Here is a 24,295-nt window from a genome sequence, read left to right as displayed (position 1 = left end):
GTCTGGTTATGATGTCGTAGAAGAATTCAAGACTTTTGAACAAACGGAGTTTGGGAACAATACTAAAAAGAGAAAAAAGTCTGAGCATGACAAGGTGGCTGGAAATTGGAAAAAGAAAAGCATTTTCTTTGAGTTGCCTTATTGGAAGACATTATTGTTACGTCATAATTTAGATGTAATGCATATAGAGAAGAACGTGTTCGATAATATACTGGGTACACTATTGAATATAGATGGAAAGACAAAGGACAATCTTAATGCACGGCTTGATCTTCAACTTATGGGTATCAAGAGAAACCTTCATCCTCGTAGAGTGGGCAACAAGTTTGTGATGCCGATAGCCAAATATACTTTGTCAAAGACTAGGAAGGAGAATGAAAGGCAACTTCTTTGTCAGTTCTTGAAAGAACTCAAGTTGCCTGATTCGTATTCATCAAATATTGGAAGGTGTGTGCACGTTGAAGATTGAAAAATTTATGGCTTGAAGAGCCAGGAATGCCATGTCCTAATAGAACGGCTGCTACCACTTGCAATTCATGAGCTTTTACCCAAAGAAGTTTGTGAACCATTGATACATGGTGCACGAAATTGCAATCACACTTTTGCAATTCCGCACAACTAACCAGCAAGTGTACTGGGTCGTCCAAGTAATAAACCTTACGCGAGTAAGGGTCGATCCCACAGAGATTGTTGGTATGAAGCAAGCTATGGTCACCTTGTAAATCTTAGTCAGGCAAACTCAAATGGGTATGGTGATAAACGCATAAAACATAAAGATAAAGATAGAGATACTTATGTAATTCATTGGTAGGAATTTCAGATAAGCGTATGAAGATGCTGGTCCCTTCCGTCTCTCTGCTTTCCTACTGTCTTCATCCAATCCTTCTTACTCCTTTCCATGGCAAGCTTAAGCAAGGGTTTCACCGGTGGCTACCTCCCATCCTCTCAGTGGAAATGTTCAACGCACCCTGTCACGGCACGGCTATCCATCTGTCGGTTCTCGATCAGGCCGGAATAGAATCCAGTGATTCTTTTGCGTCTGTCACTAACGCCCCGCCTTCAGGAGTTTGAAGCACGTCACAGTCATTCAATCATTGAATCCTACTCAGAATACCACAGACAAGGTTAGACCTTCCGGATTCTCTTGAATGCCGCCATCAGTTCTAGCCTATACCACGAAGACTCTGATCTCACGGAATGGTTGGCTCGTTTGTCAGGCGAGCACTCGGTTGTCAGGCGATCAACCATGCATCGTGTATCAGGAATCCAAGAGATATTCACCCAATCGAAGGTAGAACGGAGGTGGTTGTCAGTCACACGTTCATAGGTGAGAATGATGATGAGTGTCACGGATCATCACATTCATCAAGTTGAAGAACAAGTGATATCTTAGAACAAGAACAAGCGGAATTGAATGGAAGAACAATAGTAATTGCATTAATACTCGAGGTACAGCAGAGCTCCACACCTTAATCTATGGTGTGTAGAAACTCCACCGTTGAAAATACATAAGAACAAGGTCTAGGCATGGCCGTGAGGCCAGCATCCCAATGATCTAAGAACTAGATGTCCAAAGATGATCTAGAGATCTAAAGTGATCAAAAGATCCAAAGATTGAAAGATCAAAAGATGAAAATACAATAGTAAAATGTCCTACTTATAGAAAACTAGTAGCCTAGGGTTTACAGAGATGAGTAAATGACATAAAAATCCACTTCCGGGCCCACTTGGTGTGTGCTTGGGCTGAGCATTGAAGCATTTTCGTGTAGAGACTCTTCTTGGAGTTAAACGCCAGCTTTTATGCCAGTTTGGGCGTTTAACTCCCATTTTGGTGCCAGTTCCGGCGTTTAACGCTGGGATTTCTGAGGGTGACTTTGAACGCCGGTTTGGGCCATCAAATCTTGGGCAAAGTATGGACTATCATATATTGCCGGAAAGCCCAGGATGTCTACTTTCCAACGCCGTTGAGAGCGCGCCAATTGGGCTTCTGTAGCTCCAGAAAATCCACTTAGAGTGCAGGGAGGTCAGAATCCAACAGCATCTGCAGTCCTTTTTAGTCTCTGAATCAGATTTTTGCTCAGGTCCCTCAATTTCAGCCAGAAAATACCTGAAATCACAGAAAAACACACAAACTCATAGTGAAGTCCAGAAAAGTGAATTTTAACTAAAAACTAATAAAAATATACTAAAAATTAACTAGATCATACAAAAAACATACTAAAAACAATGCCAAAACGCGTACAAATTATCCGCTCATCACAACACCAAACTTAAATTGTTGCTTGTCCTCAAGCAACTGAAAATCAAATAAGATAAAAAAGAAGAGAATATGCAATGAATTCCAAAAACATCTATGAAGATCAGTATTAATTAGATGAGCGGGGCTTTTAGCTTTTTGCCTCTGAACAGTTTTGGCATCTCACTCTATCCTTTGAAATTCAGAATGATTGGCTTCTTTAGGAACTCAGAATCCAGATAGTGTTATTGATTCTCCTAGTTAAGTATGATGATTCTTGAACATAGCTACTCATTGAGTCTTGGCCGTGGCCCAAAGCACTCTGTCTTTCAGTATTACCACCGGATACATACATTGCACAGACACATATTTGGGTGAACCTTTGCAGATTGTGACTCAGCTTTGCTAGAGTCCCCAACTAGAGGTGTCCAGGGTTCTTAAGCACACTCTTTTTGCCTTGGATCACAACTTTATTTCTTTCTTTTCTCTATTTTTTTCAAATTTTTTTTCTCTTTTTTTTTCGAAAATATATATATATATATTTTTTTCATTGCTTTTTCTTGCTTCAAGAATCATTTTTATGATTTTTCAGATCCTCAGTAACATGTCTCCTTTTTCATCATTCTTTCAAGAGCCAACATTCATGAACCACAAATTCAAAAGACATATGCACTGTTTAAGCATACATTCAGAAAACAAAAATATTGCCATCACATCAAAATAATTAAACTGTTATAAAATTCAAAATTCATGCAATTCTTTTTCTTTTTCAATTAAGAACATTTTATTTTTTTTTTAAGAAAGGTGATGGATTCATAGGACATTCATAACTTTAAGGCATAGACACTAAGACACTAATGATCACAAGACACAAACATAGATAAACATAAGCATAATTTTCGAAAAACAGGAAAATAAAGAACAAGGAAATTAAGGAACGGGTCCACCTTAGTGATGGCGGCTCTTTCTTCCTCTTGAAGATCCTATGGAGTGCTTAAGCTCCTCAATATCTCTTCCTTGTCTTTGTTGCTCCTCTCTCATGATTCTTTGATCTTCTCTAATTTCATGGAGGATGATGGAGTGTTCTTGGTGCTCCACCCTTAGTTGTCCCATGTTGGAACTCAATTCTCCTAGGGAGGTGTTTAGTTGCTCCCAATAGTTTTGTGGAGGAAAGTGCATCCCTTGAGGAATCTCAGGGATCTCATGATGAGTGGGGTCTCTTGTGTGCTCCATCCTCTTCTTAGTGATGGGCTTGTCCTCATCAATAGGGATGTCCCCCTCTATGTCAACTCCAACTGAATAACAGAGGTGACAAATAAGATGAGGAAAGGCTAACCTTGCCAAGGTAGAGGACTTGTCCGCCACCTTATAGAGTTCTTGAGCTATAACCTCATGAACTTCTATTTCTTCTCCAATCATGATGCTATGAATCATGATAGCCCGGTCTATGGTAACTTCGGACCGGTTGCTAGTGGGAATGATTGAGCGTTGAATAAACTCCAACCATCCTCTAGCCACGGGCTTGAGGTCATGCCTTCTCAATTGAACCGGCTTCCCTCTTGAATCTCTCTTCCATTGGGCGCCCTCTTCACATATGACTGTGAGGACTTGGTCCAACCTTTGATCAAAGTTGACCCTTCTAGTGTAAGGATGTTCATCTCCTTGCATCATGGGCAAATTGAATGCCAACCTTACACTTTCCGGACTAAAATCCAAGTATTTCCCCCGAACCATAGTAAGATAATTCTTTGGATCCGGGTTCACACTTTGATCATGGTTCTTGGTGATCCATGCATTGGCATAGAACTCTTGAACCATTAAGATTCCGACTTGTTGAATGGGGTTGGTAAGAACTTCCCAACCTCTTCTTCGGATCTCATGTCGGATCTCCGGATAGTCACTCTTTTTGAGTGAAAAAGGGACCTCGGGGATCACCTTCTTCAAGGCCACAACTTCATAGAAGTGGTCTTGATGCACCCTTGAGATGAATCTCTCCATCTCCCATGACTCGGAGGTAGAAGCTTTTGCCTTCCCTTTCCTCTTTCTAGAGGTTTCTCCGGCCTTGGATGCCATAAATGGTTATGGAAAAACAAAAAGCAATGCTTTTACCACACCAAACTTAAAAGGTTTGCTCGTCCTCGAGCAAAAGAAGAAGGAAGAGAGTAGAAGAAGAAGAAATGAGGAAGAAGGGAATGGCTTTGTGTTCGGCCAAAGGGGGGAGAAGTGGTGTTAAGGTTGTGTGAAAATGAAGGAGTGAAGGAGGGTTTATATAGGAGTGAGGGAAGGGTAGGGTTCGGTCAAGTGAGGGTGGGTTTGGGTGGGAAAGTGGTTTGAATTTGAATGGTGAGGTAGGTGGGGTTTTATGAAGGATGGATGTGAGTGGTGAAGAGAAAGATGGGATTTGATAGGTGAAGGGTTTTTGGGGAAGAGGTGGTGAGGTGATTGGTGAATGGGTGAAGAAGAGAGAGAGAGTGGTAGGGTAGGTGGGGATCCTGTGGGGTCCACAGATCCTGAGGTGTCAAGGAAAAGTCATCCCTGCACCAAATGGCAAGCAAATTTGCGTTTTGAGCCAATTCTGGCGTTAAACGCCGGGCTGGTGCCCATTTCTGGCGTTTAACGCCAGTCTGGTGCCCCTTTCTGGCGTTAAACGCCCAGAATGGTGCCAGACTGGGCGTTAAACGCCCAACAGCTAGCCTTACTGGCGTTTAGACGCCAGTAAGTTCTTCCTCCAGGGTGTGCTATTTTTCTTCCTGTTTTTCATTCTGTTTTTGCTTTTTTCATTGATTTTGTGACTTCTCATGATCATCAACCTACAAAAAACATAAAATAACAAAGGAAAATAGTCAAAATATAACATTGGGTTGCCTCCCAACAAGCGCCTCTTTAATGTCAGTAGCTTGACAGAGGGCTCTCATGGAGCCTCACAGATGCTCAGAGCAATGTTGGAACCTCCCAACACCAAACTTAGAGTTTGAATGTGGGGGTTCAACACCAAACTTAGAGTTTGGTTGTGGCCTCCCAACACCAAACTTAGAGTTTGACTGTGGGGGCTCTGTTTGGCTCTGTTTTGAGGGAAGCTCTTCATGCTTCCTCTCCATGGTGACAGAGGGGTATCCTCGGGCCTTAAACACCAAGGATTCTTCATTCACTTGAATGATCAACTCTCCTCTATCAACATCAATCACAGCCTTTGCTGTGGCTAGGAAGGGTCTGCCAAGGATGATGGATTCATCCATGCACTTCCCAGTCTCTAGGACTATGAAATCAGTAGGGACGTAATGGTCTTCAACTTTTACCAAAACATTCTCTACAAGTCCATAGGCTTGTTTTCTTGAGTTGTCTGCCATCTCTAGTGAGATTTTTGCAGCTTGCACCTCAAAGATCCCTAACTTCTCCATTACAGAGAGAGGCATGAGGTTTACACTTGACCCTAAGTCACACAAGGCCTTCTTAAAGGTCATGGTGCCTATGGTACAAGGTAATGAAAACTTCCCAGGATCCTGTCTCTTTTGAGGCAGTTTCTGCCTAGACAAGTCATCCAGTTCTTTGGTGAGCAAAGGGGGTTCATCCTCCCAAGTCTCATTTCCAAATAACTTGTCATTTAGCTTCATGATTGCCCCGAGGTATTTAGCAACTTGCTCTTCAGTGACATACTCATCCTCTTCAGAGGAAGAATACTCATCAGAGCTCATGAATGGCAGAAGTAAGTCCAATGGAATCTCTATAGTCTCATTTTGAGCCTCGGATTCCCATGGTTCCTCATTGGGGAACTCATTGGAGGCCAGTGGACGTCCATTGAGGTCTTCCTCAGTGGCGTTCACTGCCTCTCTTTCCTCTCCAAATTCGGCCATGTTGATGGCTTTGCACTCTCCTTTTGGATTTTCTTCTGTATTGCTTGGAAGAGTACTAGGAGGGAGTTCAGTAATTTTCTTGCTCAGCTGACCCACTTGTCCTTCCAAATTTCTAATGGAGGACCTAGTTTCAGTCATGAAACTTTGAGTGGTTTTGATCAGATCAGAGACCATGGTTGCTAAGTCAGAGTTATTCTGCTTAGAACTCTCTGTCTGTTGCTGAGAAGATGATGGAAAAGGCTTGCTATTGCTAAACCTGTTTCTTCCACCATTATTATTGTTGAAACCTTGTTGAGGTCTCTGTTGATCCTTCCATGAGAGATTTGGATGATTTCTCCATGAAGGATTATAGGTGTTTCCATAGGGTTCTCCCATGTAATTCACCTCTTCCATTGAAGGGTTCTCAGGATCATAAGCTTCTTCCTCAGATGAAGCTTCCTTAGTACTGCTTGGTGCATTTTACATTCCAGACAGACTTTGAGAAATCATATTGACTTGTTGAGTCAATATTTTGTTCTGAGCCAATATGGCATTCAGAGTGTCAATCTCAAGAACTCCTTTCTTCTGACTAGTCCCATTGTTCACAGGATTCCTTTCAGAAGTGTACATGAATTGGTTATTTGCAACCATTTCAATCAGCTCTTGAGCTTCAGTAGGCGTCTTCTTCAGATGAAGAGATCCTCCAGCAGAGCTATCCAAAGACATCTTGGATAGTTCAAAGAGACCATCATAGAAAATACCTATGATGCTCCATTCACAAAGCATGTCAGAGGGACACTTTCTGATTAACTGTTTGTATCTTTCCCAAGCTTCATAGAGGGATTCTCCTTCCTTCTGTCTGAAGGTTTGGACTTCCACTCAAAGCTTACTCAATTTTTGAGGTGGAAAGAACTTTGCCAAGAAGGCATTGACTAGCTTTTCCCAAGAGTCCAGGCTTTCTTTAGGTTGTGAGTCCAACCATGTCCTAGCTCTGTCTCTTACAACAAAAGGGAATAGCATAAGTCTGTAGACCTCAGGGTCAACCCCATTAGTCTTGACAGTGTCACAGATTTGCAAGAATTCAGCTAAGAACTGATGAGGATCTTCCAATGGAAGTCCATGGAACTTGCAATTCTGTTGCATTAGAGAAACTAATTGAGGCTTTGATGAGCGGATAATTTATACGCTTTTTGGCATTGTTTTTAGTATGTTTTTAGTATGATATAGTTAGTTTTTAGTATATTTTTATTAGTTTTTAGTTAAAATTCACTTTTCTGGACTTTATTATGAGTTTGTGTGTTTTTCTGTGATTTCAGGTATTTTCTGGCTGAAATTGAGGGTTCTGAGCAAAAATCTGATTCAGAGACTGAAAAGGACTGCAGATGCTGTTGGATTCTGACCTCCCTGCACTCGAAGTGGATTTTCTGGAGCTACAGAATCCCAATTGGCGCGCTCTCAACGGCATTGGAAAGTAGACATCCTGGGCTTTCCAGCAATATATAATAGTCCATACTTTGCCCGAGATTTGTTGGCCCAAACCGACGTGGCAAAACAGCCTCAGAAATTCCAGCGTTTAACGCTGGAACTGGCATAAAACTTGGAGTTAAACGCCCAAACTGGCATAAAGGCTGGCGTTTAACTCCAGAAAAGGTCTCTACACGAAAATGCTTCAATGCTCAGCCCAAGCACACACCAAGTGGACCCAGAAGTGGATTTTTACGTCATTTACTCATTTCTGTATACCCTAGGTTACTAGTTTACTATTAATAGGATCTTTTGACATTGTATCCGTACCTCATGACACTTTACACGTTTCTCATTGTACCTTTTACAGCATGAGTCTCTAAACCCCATGGTTGGGGGTGAGGAGCTCTGCTGTGTCTCGATGGATTAATGCAATTACTACTGTTTCTCATTCAATCATGCTTGCTTCCATTCTAAGATACTAATTGTTCTTAAATCGGATGAATGTGATGATCCGTGACAATCATCATCATTCTCAATTATGAACGTGTGCCTGACAACCACCTCCGTTCTATCTTAGATTAAGTAGATATCTCTTGGATTCTTTGACCGGAATCTTTGTGGTATAAGCTAGAACTGATGGCGGCATTCAAGAGAATCCGGAAGGTCTAAACCTTGTCTGTGGTATTCTGAGTAGGATTCAATGATTGAATGACTGTGACGAGCTTCAAACTCCTGAAGGCGGGGCGTTAGTGACAGACGCAAAAGAATCACTGGATTCTATTCCGGCCTGATTGAGAACCGACAGATGGATAGCTGTGCCGTGACAGGGTGCGTTGAACATTTCCACTGAGAGGATGGGAGGTAGCCACTGACAACGGTGAAACCCTTGCATACAGCTTGCCATGGAAGGAGCCTTGCGTGTTTGAAGAAGAAGACAGTAGGAAAGCAGAGATTCAGAAGATGGAGCATCTCCAAAACCTCAACCTGTTCCCCATTACTGCAAAACAAGTACTTATTTCATGTTCTTTTACTCTTCACAATCAATCCTGATAATTTCTGATATCCTGACTAAGATTTACAAGATAACCATAGCTTGCTTCAAGCCGACAATCTCCGTGGGATCGACCCTTACTCACGTAAGGTATTACTTGGACGACCCAGTGCACTTGCTGGTTAGTTGTGCGGGGTTGCAAAAGTGTGATTGCAATTTCGTGCACCAAGTTTTTGGCACCGTTGCCGGGGATTGTTCGAGTTTGGACAACTGACGGCTTATCTTGTTGCTTAGATTAGGACTGTTTTATTTTTGTTGGTTTAGAGTCTTTTATTTGAGTTTAGTTTTATATTTTAAGTTTGGTGTCTTCTTTGTGTTTTCCTTTAAGTTTTCAAAAATTTGTGTTTGATTTTCTAAAAATTTTAAGTTTGGTGTCTTTTGTGCTTTTATTCACTTAAAAATTTTTCAAAAATTTGTTCTTGGTGTTCATCTTGATCTTCAAAGTGTTCTTGGTGTTCATCTTGACATTCAAAGTTTTCTTGTTTGTTCACTTTGTTTTGATCTAAAATTTCTAAGTTTAGTGTCGTTCTGTTGTTTTTCTCTTTCCTCATTAAAATTTAAAAATAAAAAAATATCCTTTCCTTGTTTTACTCATAATTTTCGAAATTTTGCATTAAATTAGTCAAAGATTTTCAAAATCATATCTTTTCAATCATTTTTATTTGCAATCATATCTTCTCAATCATATCTTTTTCAAAATAATTCTCAATCATATCTTTTTACTTGCTAATTCCAAAATCTTTTTAATTAATTAATTAATTAATTTAGTTTTCAATTTGCTTTGATTTTATTTTTCGAAATTTTATTTTATTTTCCATTTATTTTATTTTAATTTTTTTCGGTCACTGTTAATTAAAATAAAAAAATGAATAAAAATAAAAATAAAATAATATCTGCATCATTTCCCTTTCTCCATCATGGACCTAAGTGGAATTGAACAGTCCAGAAGGACTCTGGGGTCATATGCTAACCCCATTACAGCTGCATATGGGAGTAGCATCTGTATACCTCCCATTAAAGCAAGCAGCTTTGAGCTAAATCCTCAACTCATTATCATAGTGCAGCAAAATTGCCAGTATTCCGGTCTTCCATAGGAAGAACCTACTGAGTTTCTGGCACAATTCTTACAAATTGCTGACACAGTACGTGATAAAGAGGTAGATCAGGATGTCTACAGACTATTACTATTTCCATTTGCTGTAAAAGATCAAGCTAAGAGGTGGTTGAATAACCAACCTACAGCAAGCATAAAGACATGGAAACAGTTATCAGACAAATTCCTGAATCACTTTTACCCTCCAAAGAGGATGACACAGCTAAGGCTGGACATCCAAGGCTTTAAACAAGAGGATAATGAATCCCTTTATAATGCCTGGGAGAGGTATAGAGGTATGCTAAGAAAATGCCCCTCTGAAATGTTTTCAGAGTGGATACAGTTAGACATCTTCTACTATGGGCTTACAAAAAAAGCTCAGATGTCTTTAGACCACTCAGCTGGTGGATCTATACACATGAGGAAGAGAATTGAAGAGGCTCAAGAGCTTATAGACACTGTTGCTAGAAATCAATATTTGTACTCTAGCAATGAGTTCTCCCCAAAAGAGGAAGTCATGGCAGTAGCCACTGATCCTAATCCTCAAGAATAGATGATTGAGCTTAATCAACAAGTGCTCCTGATGACAAAACAGTTAGCAGAATTTAAAGAGATGCTCCATGAAACTAAAGATGCTAACAAGAACATAGAACTGCAGTTGAATCAAGGAAAACAGCAAATATCTAAACAGATAACAGAAGAATGTCAAGCAGTTCAACTGAGGAGTGGGAAGACATTGCTGCTCAAAAGAGCAAAAAGCCAAATAGGGAACAATTGACAGAGGATAACAAAACCACTGTCCAAAATCCCTCTGAGGACAGTAAGAGCCCAGAGAGGAATACTTTTGGCGTTCAAACGCCAGAAAGGGGAGGAAAGCTGGCGTTAAACGCCCATTCCCTGCCCAGTTCTGGCGTTCAAACGCCAGAAAAGGGAGAGAAGTTGGCGTTAAACGCCCAATCTTCACCTATTCCTGGCGTTCAGACGCCAAGGGAGGATCAGACACCTGAGAGTGCTGACAGTAATCCCTCTAAAAAGGCTTCTTCAACCACTTCTGTAAGGAATAAGCCTGCAGCAACTAAGGTTGAAGAATATAAAGCCAAGATGCCTTATCCTCAGAAACTCCGCCAAGCGGAGCAGGATAAGCAATTTGCCCGCTTTGTAGACTATCTAAGGACTCTTGAAATAAAGATTCCGTTTGCAGAGGCACTTGAGCAAATACCTTCTTATGCTAAGTTCATGAAAGAGATCTTAAGTCATAAGAAGGATTGGAGAGAAACAGAAAAAGTTTTTCTCACTGAAGAATGCAGTGCAGTCATATTAAAGAGCTTACCAAAGAAGCTTAAAGATCCTGGAAGCTTTATGATACCATGCACATTAGAGGGTACTTGTACCAAGAAAGCTCTATGTGATCTAGGGGCAAGTATCAACCTAATACCTGCATCCACTATCAGAAAGCTTGGCTTGACTAGAGAAGTCAAACCAACCAGGATATGTCTCCAACTTGCTGATGGCTCCATTAAATACCCATCAGGCATAATTGAGGACATGATTGTCAAGGTTGGGCCATTTGCCTTTCCCACTAACTTTGTAGTGCTGGAAATGGAGGAGCACAAGAGTGCAACTCTCATTCTAGGAAGACCTTTCCTAGCAACTGGACGGACCCTCATTGATGTCCAAAAAGGGGAATTAACCCTGAGAGTCAATGAGGATGAGTTCAAGTTGAATGTTGTCAAAGCTATGCAGCATCCAGACACATCAAATGACTGCATGAGCACTGATATTATTGACTCTTTGGTGGAGGAGGTCAATATGACTGAAAGTCTTGAATCAGAGCTAGATGACATCTTTAAAGATGTTCAGCCTGATCTGGAGGAACTAAAGGAAATAAAAGAAATTCTGAAAATTCCTCAAGAAGAAGATAAGCCTCCTAAACCCGAGCTCAAGCCACTACCACCATCCCTGAAATATGCATTTCTGGGAGAAGGTGACACTTTTCCAGTGATCATAAGCTCTGTTTTAAATCCACAGGAAGAGGAAGCACTAATTCAAGTGCTAAGGACACACAAGACAGCTCTTGGGTAGTCCATAAGTGATCTTAAGGGCATTAGCCCAGCAAGATGCATGCACAAGATCCTATTAGAGGATGATGCTAAGCCAGTGGTTCAACCACAAAGGCGGCTAAATCCAGCCATGAAGGAGGTGGTGCAGAAAGAGGTCACTAAGTTACTAGAGGCTGGGATTATTTATCCTATTTCAGATAGCCCCTGGGTGAGCCCTGTCCACGTTGTCCCCAAGAAGGGAGGCATGACAGTGGTTCATGATGAAATGAATGAACTGGTTCCTACAAGAACAGTTACAGGGTGGCGCATGTGTATTGACTACAGAAGGCTCAATACAGTCACCAGAAAGGATCATTTTCCTTTACCATTCATAGACCAGATGCTAGAGAGACTAGCAGGTCATGAATACTACTGCTTTTTGGATGGCTATTCAGGTTACAACCAAATTGCAGTAGATCCTCAGGACCAAGAGAAAACAGCATTTACATGTCCTTCTGGAGTATTTGCCTACAGAAGGATGCCTTTTGGTCTGTGCAATGCACCTGCAACCTTTCAGAGGTGCATGCTCTCTATCTTCTCAGATATGGTAGAAAAATTTCTGGAAGTCTTCATGGATGACTTTTCAGTATTTGGAGACTCATTCAGCTCCTGCCTTAACCATCTAGCACTTGTTCTGAAAAGATGCCAAGAGACCAACCTAGTTTTAAACTGGGAGAAATGTCACTTTATGGTGACTGAAGGGATTGTCCTTGGGCATAAAATTTCAAACAAGGGAATAGAGGTGGATCAAGCTAAAGTTGAAGTAATTGAAAAATTACCACCACCTATCAATGTTAAGGCAATCAGAAGCTTTCTGGGACATGCAGGATTCTACAGAAGGTTTATAAAGGATTTTTCAAAAATTGCCAAACCTCTGAGTAATCTGCTAGCTGCTGACACTCCATTTATTTTTGATAATGAGTGTCTGCAGGCGTTTGAGACTCTGAAAGCTAAGCTGGTCACAGCACCAGTCATCTCTGCACCAGACTGGACATTACCATTTGAACTAATGTGTGATGCCAGTGACCATGCCATTGGTGCAGTATTGGGACAAAGGCATGGTAAGCTTCTGCACGTCATTTATTATGGCAGCCGTATTCTAAATGATGCACAGAAGAATTACACAACCACAGAAAAGGAGTTACTTGCAGTGGTTTATGCCATTGACAAGTTCAGATCTTATTTAGTAGGATCAAAAGTGATTGTGTACACTGACCATGCTGCTCTTAAATATCTACTCACAAAGCAGGATTCAAAACCCAGGCTCATAAGATGGGTGTTGCTTCTGCAAGAGTTTGATATAGAAATAAGAGACAGAAAAGGGACAGAGAATCAAGTAGCTGATCACCTGTCAAGGATAGAACCAGTAGCAGGAGCATCCCTCCATCCTACTGAGATCTCTGAAACCTTTCTGGATGAGCAATTGTTTGCCATTCAGGAAGCTCCGTGGCTTGCAGACAGTGCAAACTATAAGACTCAAGGTTCTCCTTCTGTAACCATGGAGAGGAAGCATGAAGAGCTTCTCTCAAAACAGAGTCAAACAGAGCCCCCATAGTCAAACTATAAGTTTGGTGTTGGGAGGCCACCACCAACTTCTAAGTTTGGTGTTGAACCCCCACATTCAAACTCTAAGTTTGGTGTTGGGAGGTTCCAACATTGCTCTGAACATCTGTGAGGCTCCATGAGAGCCCACTGTCAAGCTACTAACATTAAAGAAGCGCTTGTTGGGAGGCAACCCAATGTTATATTTATTATTTTTCCTTTGTTATTTTATGTTTTCTATAGGTTGATGATCATGGAAAGTCACAAAATCAATTGAAAAAGCAGAAACAGAATGAAAAACAGAAAGAAAAACAGCACACCCTGGAGGAAAACTTGCTGGCATTTAAACGCCAGTAAGGCTAGCAGATGGGCGTTTAACGCCCAGTCTGGCACCATTCTGGGCATTTAACGCCAGAAAGGGGCACCAGACTGGCGTTAAACGCCAGGAATGGGCACCAAGCTGGCGTTAAACGCCAGAAATGGGCACCAGCCCGGCGTTTAACGCCAGGATTGGCAGAAGGAGCATTTTTGCTCGCCACTTGGTGCAGGGATGAATTATCCTTGACACCTCAAGATCTGTGGACCCCACAGGATCCCCACCTACCCCACCACTCTCTCTCTTCTTTCTTCTTTTGCTCGAGGACGAGCAAACCTTCTAAGTTTGGTGTGGTAAAAGCGTTGCTTTTTGTTTCTCTATAATCATTTATGGCACCTAAGGCCGGAGAAACCTCTAGAAAGAGGAAAGGGAAGGCAAAAGCTTCCACCTCCAGCCATGGGAGATGGAGATATTCATCTCAAGGGATGCACTTTCCTCCACAAAACTATTGGGAGCAAATCAATACCTCCCTAGGAGAATTGAGTTCCAACATGGGACAACTAAGGGTGAAGCACCAAGAACATTCCATCCTCTTCCATGAAATTAAAGAAGATCATAGAATCATGAGAGAGGAGCAACAAAGGCAAGGAAGAGACATAGAGGAGCTCAAGCACTCCATAAGATCTTCAAGAGGAAGAACAAGCCGCCATCACTAAGGTGGACCCGTTCTTTAATTTCCTTGTTCTTTATTTTCTATTTTTCGAATTTTTATGCTTATGTTTATCTATGTTTGTGTCTTATTACATGATCATTAGTATCTTAGTGTCTATGCCTTAAAGCTATGAATGTCCTATGAATCCATCACCTCTCTTAAATGAAAAATGCTTTAATCACAAAAGAACAAGAAGTACAGGATTTCGAAATTTATCCTTGAAACTAGTTGAATTAGCTTGATGTGGTGACAATAATTTTTGTTTTCCAAATGTATGCTTGAACAGTGCATATGTCTTTTGAATTTGTTGTTTTAAGAATGTTAAAATTGTTGGCTCTTGAAAGAATGAGGGAAAAAGAGAACTGTTATTGAGGATCTGAAAAATCATCAGATTGATTCTTGAAGCAAGAAAAAGCAGTGAATTCAAAAAAAAATCGAAAAAAAAGAAAGAAAGAAAGTTGTGATCCAAGGCAAAAAGAGTGTGCTTAAGAACCCTGGACACCTCTAATTGGGGACTCTAGCAAAGCTGAGTCACAATCTGAAAAGGTTCACTCGATTATGTGTCTGTGGCATGTATGTATCCGGTGGTAATACTGGAAGACAGAGTGCTTTGGGCCACAGCCAAGACTCATACACTAGCTATGTTCAAGAATCATTATACTTAACTAGGAGAATCAATAACACTATCTGAGTTCTGAGTTCCTATAGATGCCAATCATTCTGAACTTCAGAGGATAAAGTGAGATGCCAAAACTGTTCGGAAGCAAAAAGCTACTAGTCCCGCTCATCTAATTGGAGCTAAGTTTCCTTGATATTTTGGAGTCTATAGTATATTCTCTTCTTTTTATCCTATTTTGATTTTCAGTTGCTTGGGGACAAGCAACAATTTAAGTTTGGTGTTGTGATGAGCGGATAATTTATACGCTTTTTGGCATTGTTTTTAGTATGTTTTTAGTATGATATAGTTAGTTTTTAGTATATTTTTATTAGTTTTTAGTTAAAATTCACTTTTCTGGACTTTACTATGAGTTTGTGAGTTTTTCTGTGATTTCAGGTATTTTCTGGCTGAAATTGAGGGTTCTGAGCAAAAATCTGATTCAGAGACTGAAAAGGACTGCAGATGCTGTTGGATTCTGACCTCCCTGCACTCGAAGTATATTTTCTGGAGCTACAGAAGCCCAATTGGCGCGCTCTCAACGGCATTGGAAAGTAGACATCCTGGGCTTTTCAGCAATGTTTAATAGTTCATACTTTGCCCGAGATTTGATGGCCCAAACCGGCGTGGCAAAACAGCCTCAGAAATTCCAGCGTTTAACGCTGGAACTGGCATAAAACTTGGAGTTAAACGCCCAAACTGGCATAAAGGCTGGCGTTTAACTCCAGAAAAGGTCTCTACACGAAAATGCTTCAATGCTCAGCCCAAGCACACACCAAGTGGACCCAGAAGTGGATTTTTACGTCATTTACTCATTTCTGTATACCCTAGGTTACTAGTTTACTATTAATAGGATCTTTTGACATTGTATCCGTACCTCATGACACTTTACACGTTTCTCATTGTACCTTTTACAGCATAAGTCTCTAAACCCCATGGTTGGGGATGAGGAGCTCTACTGTGTCTTGATGGATTAATGCAATTACTACTGTTTCTCATTCAATCATGCTTGCTTCCATTCTAAGATACTACTTATTCTTAAATCGGATGAATGTGATGATCCGTGACAATCATCATCATTCTCAATTATGAACGTGTGCCTGACAACCACCTCCATTCTATCTTAGATTAAGTAGATATCTCTTGGATTCTTTGACCGAATCTTCGTGGTATAAGCTAGAACTGATGGCGGCATTCAAGAGAATCCGGAAGGTCTAAACCTTGTCTGTGGTATTCTGAGTAGGATTCAATGATTGAATGACTGTGACGAGCTTCAAACTCCTGAAGGCGGGGCGTTAGTGACAGACGCAAAAGAATCACTGGATTCTATTCCGGCCTGATTGAGAACCGACAGATGGATAGCCGTGCCGTGACAGGGTGCGTTGAACATTTCCACTGAGAGGATGGGAGGTAGCCACTGACAACGGTGAAACCCTTGCATACAGCTTGCCATGGAAGGAGCCTTGCGTGTTTGAAGAAGAAAACAGTAGGAAAGCAGAGATTCAGAAGATGGAGCATCTCCAAAACCTCAACCTATTCCCCATTACTGCAGAACAAGTACTTATTTCATGCTCTTTTACTCTTCACAATCAATCCTGATAATTTCTGATATCCTGACTAAGATTTACAAGATAACCATAGCTTGCTTCAAGCCGACAATCTCCGTGGGATCGACCCTTACTCACGTAAGGTATTACTTGGACGACCCAGTGCACTTGCTGGTTAGTTGTGCGGGGTTGCAAAAGTGTGATTGCAATTTCGTGCACCAGGCTTAAGCTCAAAGTTGTTTGCTCCAATGGCAGGGATAGAGATGCTTCTCCCATAGAAATCGGGAGTAGGTGCAGTAAAGTCACCCAGCACCTTCCTTGCATTGTTGGCATTGTTGTTTTCGGCTGCCATGTGTTCTTCTTCTTTGAAGAATTCGGTCAGGTCCTTCACAGAGAATTGTGCCTTAGCTTCTCTTAGCTTTCGCTTCATGGTCCTTTCAGGTTCAGGATTAGCCTCAACAAGAATGCTTTTGTCCTTGCTCCTGCTCATAAGAAAGAGAAGAGAACAAGAAAATATGGAATCCTCTATGTCACAGTATAGAGATTCTTTGAGGTGTCAGAGGAAAAGAAAAATAGAAGGCAGAAGTAGAAAATTCGAACTTATCAAAGAAGATGGAGTTCGAATTTTGCATTAAGGAATAGTGTTAGTCCATAAATAGAAGGATGTGAGAAGAAGGGAAGTAATTTTCGAAAATTAAGTAAAAGATTTTGAAGACATTTTGAAAAACTTTAATTGATTTTCGAAAACCATGATTGAGAGAGAAGTAAAGTGATTTTTGAAAAAGATTTTGAAATTAGAAATTAAAAAGATTTGATTGAAAGCTATTTTGAAAAAGATGTGGTTAAGAAGATATGATTGGTTTTAAAAAAGATGTGATTGAGAAGATATGATTTGAAAAAACATTTTAAAAAGATTTGATTTTGAAAATTAATGACTTGGCTATCAAGAAAAGATATGATTCAAACATTAAACCTTTCTCAACAGAAAAGGCAACATACTTGAAATGTTGAATCAAATCATTAATTGATAGCAAGTATCTTTGAAAAAGGAAAGAAATTAATTTTGAAAACATATGATTGAAAAGATATGATTTGAAAAAGATTTGATTTTGAAAAATTTTGAAAACCTGAAAAAATTTGAATTAAAAACAGAATCTTCCCTCTTGTGCCATCCTGGCGTTAAACGCCCAGAATGGTGCACATTCTGGCGTTTAACGCCCAAAAATCTACTCTTTTGGGCGTTAAACGCCCAGCCAGGTACCCTGGCTGGCGTTTAAACGCCAGTCTGTCTTCCTTACTGGGCATTTTGAACGCCCAGCTTTTTCTGTGCAATTCCTCTGCAGAATATTCTGAATCTTCAATTCCTTGTATTATTGACTTGAAGAGACACAAATTAAAAATATTTTTGGATTTTTAATAATAAGGAATAATCAAAATGCAACTAAAATCAAATAACAATGCATGCAAGACACCAAACTTAGCAGTTTGTATACTACTGACACTAATGAGAATGCATATGAGACACATAAACACTCAAGTCAAGAGAATTCAAAGATTAGAGTAAGAAATCATCAAGAATTACTTGAAGATCCTTAAGACACATGAATGAATGTATGCAATTGACACCAAACTTAAAATGAAACACTAGACTCAAAAATATTTTTGGATTTTATGATTTTGTAAAATTTTTTGTGCTTTTTTTTTCGAAAATAAAGTGGGAAAAGGTATCAAAATTCTTAATGAGAATTCCAAGAATCATGCAATGTTTAGTCTAAAGCTTCAGTCTAAAGGAATTAGACATGGTTAGCCAAGCTTCAGCAGAACATTGCATTCAAGAGCTAAATTGATGAAGATCAATCAGCTTTGGTGATGATAAGAACATCACCTTGAAACACTAGAATTCATTCTTAAGAACTCTGAAGAAAAAAAATACCTAATCTAAGCAACAAGATGAACCGTCAGTTGTCCAAACTCAACAATCCCCGGCAACGGCGCCAAAAACTTGGTGCACGAAATTGCAATCACACTTTTGCAATTCCGCACAACTAACCAGCAAGTGTACTGGGTCGTCCAAGTAATAAACCTTACGCGAGTAAGGGTCGATCCCACAGAGATTGTTGGTATGAAGCAAGCTATGGTCACCTTGTAAATCTTAGTCAGGCAAACTCAAATGGGTATGGTGATAAACGCATAAAACATAAAGATAAAGATAGAGATACTTATGTAATTCATTGGTAGGAATTTCAGATAAGCGTATGAAGATGCTGGTCCCTTCCGTCTCTCTGCTTTCCTACTGTCTTCATCCAATCCTTCTTACCCCTTTCCATGGCAAGCTTAAGCAAGGGTTTCACCGTTGTCAGTGGCTACCTCCCATCCTCTCAGTGGAAATGTTCAACGCACCCTGTCACGGCACGGCTATCCATCTGTCGGTTCTCGATCAGGCCGGAATAGAATCCAGTGATTCTTTTGCGTCTGTCACTAACGCCCCGCCTTCAGGAGTTTGAAGCACGTCACAGTCATTCAATCATTGAATCCTACTCAGAATACCACAGACAAGGTTAGACCTTTCGGATTCTCTTGAATGCCGCCATCATTTCTAGCCTATACCACGAAGACTCTGATCTCACGGAATGGTTGGCTCGTTTGTCAGGCGAGCACTCGGTTGTCAGGCGATCAACCATGCATCGTGTATCAGGAATCCAAGAGATATTCACCCAATCGAAGGTAGAACGGAGGTGGTTGTCAGTCACACGTTCATAGGTGAGAATGATGATGAGTGTCACGGATCATCACATTCATCAAGTTGAAGAACAAGTGATATCTTAGAACAAGAACAAGCGGAATTGAATGGAAGAACAATAGTAATTGCATTAATACTCGAGGTACAGCAGAGCTCCACACCTTAATCTATGGTGTGTAGAAACTCCACCGTTGAAAATACATAAGAACAAGGTCTAGGCATGGCCGTGAGGCCAGCCTCCCAATGATCTAAGAACTAGATGTCCAAAGATGATCTAGAGATCTAAAGTGATCAAAAGATCCAAAGATTGAAAGATCAAAAGATGAAAATACAATAGTAAAAGGTCCTACTTATAGAAAACTAGTAGCCTATGGTTTACAGAGATAAGTAAATGACATAAAAATCTACTTCCGGGCCCACTTGGTGTGTGCTTGGGCTGAGCATTGAAGCATTTTCGTGTAGAGACTCTTCTTGGAGTTAAACGCCAGCTTTTATGCCAGTTTGGGCGTTTAACTCCCATTTTGGTGCCAGTTCCGGCGTTTAACGCTGGGATTTCTGAGGGTGACTTTGAACGCCGGTTTGGGCCATCAAATCTTGGGCAAAGTATGGACTATCATATATTTCTGGAAAGCCCAGGATGTCTACTTTCCAACACCGTTGAGAGCGCGCCAATTGGGCTTCCGTAGCTCCAGAAAATCCACTTTGAGTGCAGGGAGGTCAGAATCCAACAGCATCTGCAGTCCTTTTTAGTCTCTGAATCAGATTTTTGCTCAGGTCCCTCAATTTCAGCCAGAAAATACCTGAAATCACAGAAAAATACACAAACTCATAGTGAAGTCCAGAAAAGTGAATTTTAACTAAAAACTAATATAAATATACTAAAAACTAACTAGATCATACTAAAAACATACTAAAAACAATGCCAAAAAGCGTACAAATTATCCGCTCATCAATACATCTAAGTATTTACTTTGGAGAGCTTTGTTCCAAAGAATTGAAGGTGAACGTTCTAGACAAACTTGAAACCCAGATTGCAATCACACTTTGTAAATTAGAGACCGTTTTTCCTCCGGCTTTTTTTGATGTGATGGTTCACCTAACTGTTCATCTTGCCCATGAAGCTAAGTTAGCCGGACCTGTTCAATATCGCTGGATGTACTCTGTTGAGAGGTTAGCCCTTTAGAATTGACAATAACTTAGAATTTGCCTTATAGTATTGTATATGTAGGTTTCTAACATTCCTTAAAAATTCAATTCTAGATATTTGCGCACACTAAAGAGTTATGTGGGAAACAAAGCACATCCTGAGGGGTCAATATGTGAGGGTTATATCTCGGAAGAAGCAATGACCCTTGTGGGGAGATATTTGGATGAAAATTCTAAGAATTCTAACCCTGGCGAGAATGAACCGATGCGAGGCATAGCTGTGTTCAAAGTACTTTGCCAGTTTAGTTGTAAAGGGGCATACAGGGAACTTAGTATCTTAGAGCATAGGGAAGCTCAATTCTATGTGCTGAAGAATTGTGAAGAAGTTCAACCATGGGTTGATGAACATATGGCAGTTTTAACAAGAGAAAATCCAAGATATCTGCAGAAAAGGCACAAGGATTAATTTGTGAAATGGTTTGAAAGGAAGGTAAATGAGTAAACTTTGATCATTGTAGAATTGAAGAGTCTCTTGGTAGTATTTAGTTTTAATTGCAATTCGTAATGTAGATTTCAGATCTACACAAAGTAGGGAGTGCACGGGTGAATAATCAGCTGCTTTCTCTAGCAAGAGGTCCTGATCGTCGTGCACATTTCTACAACACATGTGCTGTCAACGGTTTTACATTTCGAAGCAAAACCCATGAAGCCTCTTTGAAGACTCAAAATAGTGGACTAGTTGTGAAGGGAGATGAATTGACTGGGGGTGTGGATTATTATGGCGTGTTGACTGATATTATTGAGTTAGATTATGTCGGAAAACATAAAGTGGTCTTATTTAAGTGTGAGTGGTTTGATGTTCCTCCAATAGGCCGAAATCAAAGTAGGGGATATAGTAAAGATGAGTATGGATTCATAAATGTGGATGTCACATATGTTAGATATAAGGATGAGCCTTTCATTTTAGCATGTCAAGCTGAGCAAGTATACTATGTAAAGGCAATTAAAAGGCCTAATTGGTGTACCGTGGTCCGAGTAAAGCCTCGCAATACATATGATGTGCCCGAGCAAGATATCATGCAAGAAGAGGAATACCAACAAGCTGAAATGGGAAGCTTTAATCAAGTACCATATTCGGGTGATATGAATTTTTTGATGGAATTGGGTAGAGGTGACATAGAGGGATCAAGTGTGGACGTCCCTAAGTCTATGGAAGAAGAAGAAGAAGAAGAAGAAGAAGAAGAAGAAGAAGAAGAAGAAGAAGAAGAAGAAGAAGAAGAAGAAGAAGAAGAAGAAGAAGATTCAAATGATAGTGATTGACTTCTTAGTATTTTTATTTTGGGGATTACAAGATCTTTGCAATTGCTAAATTATCCATTTTTTGTATAGGAGGATGATTGACCTTATCCACTTTTTGTATAGGATGGTGACTGAATTTAGAGTAGTTTGACTTTACGCTCTCACATCATATTTGCATTTGCTAAGTTATTCACTCTTTGTTCCACTTGTTTAACTTTTTTGAAAAGTATAATATATTTTGAATCATGTCCAACAAAATATTGATGTACTTTCCTTTGTGTAATTGTATATTAAATGATGTAGATATTTTATTATTTCATTTCTTTAATTTTATCTCTGTTAACTTTATTGTAGATTGCGTAACATAATGGCATCACGGAGATTGACAAGGGCTGCTGCATCTGGTTATACACCACGAGCACCTGCCCCAGCCCCGGCAGCCCGTGCCCGTGCCCCAGCCCCTACAGCCCCTGCCCCAGCCCCTGCAGCCCCTGCCCCAGCCCTGGCAGCCCCTGCAGCCCCTGCCTCAGCCCCAGCAGCCCCTGTCCCAGCCCAGGCAGACCTTACTTCAGCACCACCCACTGCCCCAATTGATAGGCGTATTGGTAAAAGGGGACCTTCGCGTGGGATTGCAACAAATAGGGTTATCAAAACAAAGACAAATGGGAAATTGGAATTGCCAATCTCTATGGAGAACTTAGCTCCTAATGGCATCCATGCTGATCTGTTTGCATCTGAAGTGGGTATTGTTACAAGACAAAATGCTCCTTTGGATGTAGAGAAATGGAGCCAAGTTGGAGATGATGTCAAGCAAAAAATATGCGACATTATTTTGGTAATACATATTTATATTTTCTGCTATTATGTATATTATAGGGTTTATTTCTGCTAACTAATTTTGACAAATCATATGTAGGAAAAGTTTGATATAGCAGATACGCAGGTAATGCGCAATATGATTTTAGCTAAGGCTAACATATGTTATTGAAGTTGGTGCTCAAGACTGCATGAGCACTATGAGTTGTATCAAACTGATGAGGAGCGCCTTCAAAATCTGCCAAACAATGTTCTACCAGAAACATGGGAGAATTTGGTATCCTACTTTGGAAGTCCTTCTTTTCAGGTTTGAATTTTTTATTGTGACAACCATTCAGGTGTGCTTATGTTGTTTTGCTATTTTAGGTCAATGCAAATAATTATACCTTACCTCCTTTTCTCTTTTGTGAGTTTGGTTTTCTATAGGAAAAAAGTTTAAGAAACAAAGATAATAGAAAGCATCACGTTGTACCACATATTGTTGGTCGAAGGACATTTCAAGTTGTTAGACGTGATCGGGTAAATAGTCTTAAACTGTTTAATTTGGTCTTATATTTTCTGCTATGTCACGTTTGCACTTAACTACATGCTATATTTTAAACTTCCAAAAAATTTGCAGCGCCATCCTAGAACCGGTGTCGAGCCTGACATTCAAGAATTGTGGCAAATTACTCATCAAAAGAGTAATGGAGAATGGGTCAATGAAAAAGCTAAACAAATTGATGTAATATTACTAACCTTTTCCTCTTTCAACTGCATGGAAGTTAAATTTTATCTCCATTTTCAAATCACAAATTGGATTGTGTAGGATGATATTAGCTCTATGCTCGATGAATCCTATGATTTGGAAAATCCTCTCACTCCAAATGAAGCTTTTCTACTTGTGAGAGGTGACAAAAGTGGTGCAAGTTATGGCATAAAGGCTACAAAGTCTAAGTTAAGGATTCAAGCACAACTTCAAGAGGCAATGCAAGACCGTGAGGAGCTAACAAAGGAAATAGATGTGCTCAAAGAAAAACTTGAAGAGCAACGAACACGGCAAGAGGAAGAATTAGCTCAAATGAAAGCTCAATTGGAAGCTCAACAAGCTGTTGTGAACTCTCTCATGGCGCGCTTTGACAATGAAACAAACTAGACCCTAAAGGTACTCCTAAAGTTGCTTATGGCTTTAATACATTTTCGTAGATGATTCCCATTTTATATTAGTATACTTTAATTTGTATATGGATCTATCTATCACATTTTGCTTGTGTCATGGTTGAAAAATGACAAATGTCCTATTATTTGGTTTGATAAATTTGGTTGGGTATGGCTGAGACATAAGTTGCGAATTGGTTGTGTTTGTTGGAACCATAGACGGTGGAAATATCCAAATTTTAGGGGAGGTTCTGCCGAAAATTTTCTAAACATTTTGGATAAAACTTAGTGGAAAAAATAAAATCAGTGTTATATCTTGTTTCTAACTTCTTTGTTTCGGTTTTTCTTATTTACAGGAGTGCTGAAATGGTGATCATATGCTACCAAGAATTAGCTCAACAATGTTTTGATGCATAGAGACACTAATCTATGTTAGAACTTTTATGTTTTGGTTGAACTTTGTATGTTAGAACTTTTATGTTTTGGTTGAACTTTGTATGTTAGAACTTTTATGTTTTGGTTGAACTAATCAATGTACTCACTAACTAATCTTATTTTGTTTCAAGACAATTTTAGCTAAAAAGATCTTGTTTGACTTATGTATGTTTT

The sequence above is a fragment of the Arachis hypogaea genome, chromosome 6, assembly GCF_003086295.3.
Source record: "Arachis hypogaea cultivar Tifrunner chromosome 6, arahy.Tifrunner.gnm2.J5K5, whole genome shotgun sequence".
Classification (NCBI taxonomy): Eukaryota; Viridiplantae; Streptophyta; class Magnoliopsida; order Fabales; family Fabaceae; genus Arachis; species Arachis hypogaea.
Note: the sequence above shows the minus strand (reverse complement) of the source record.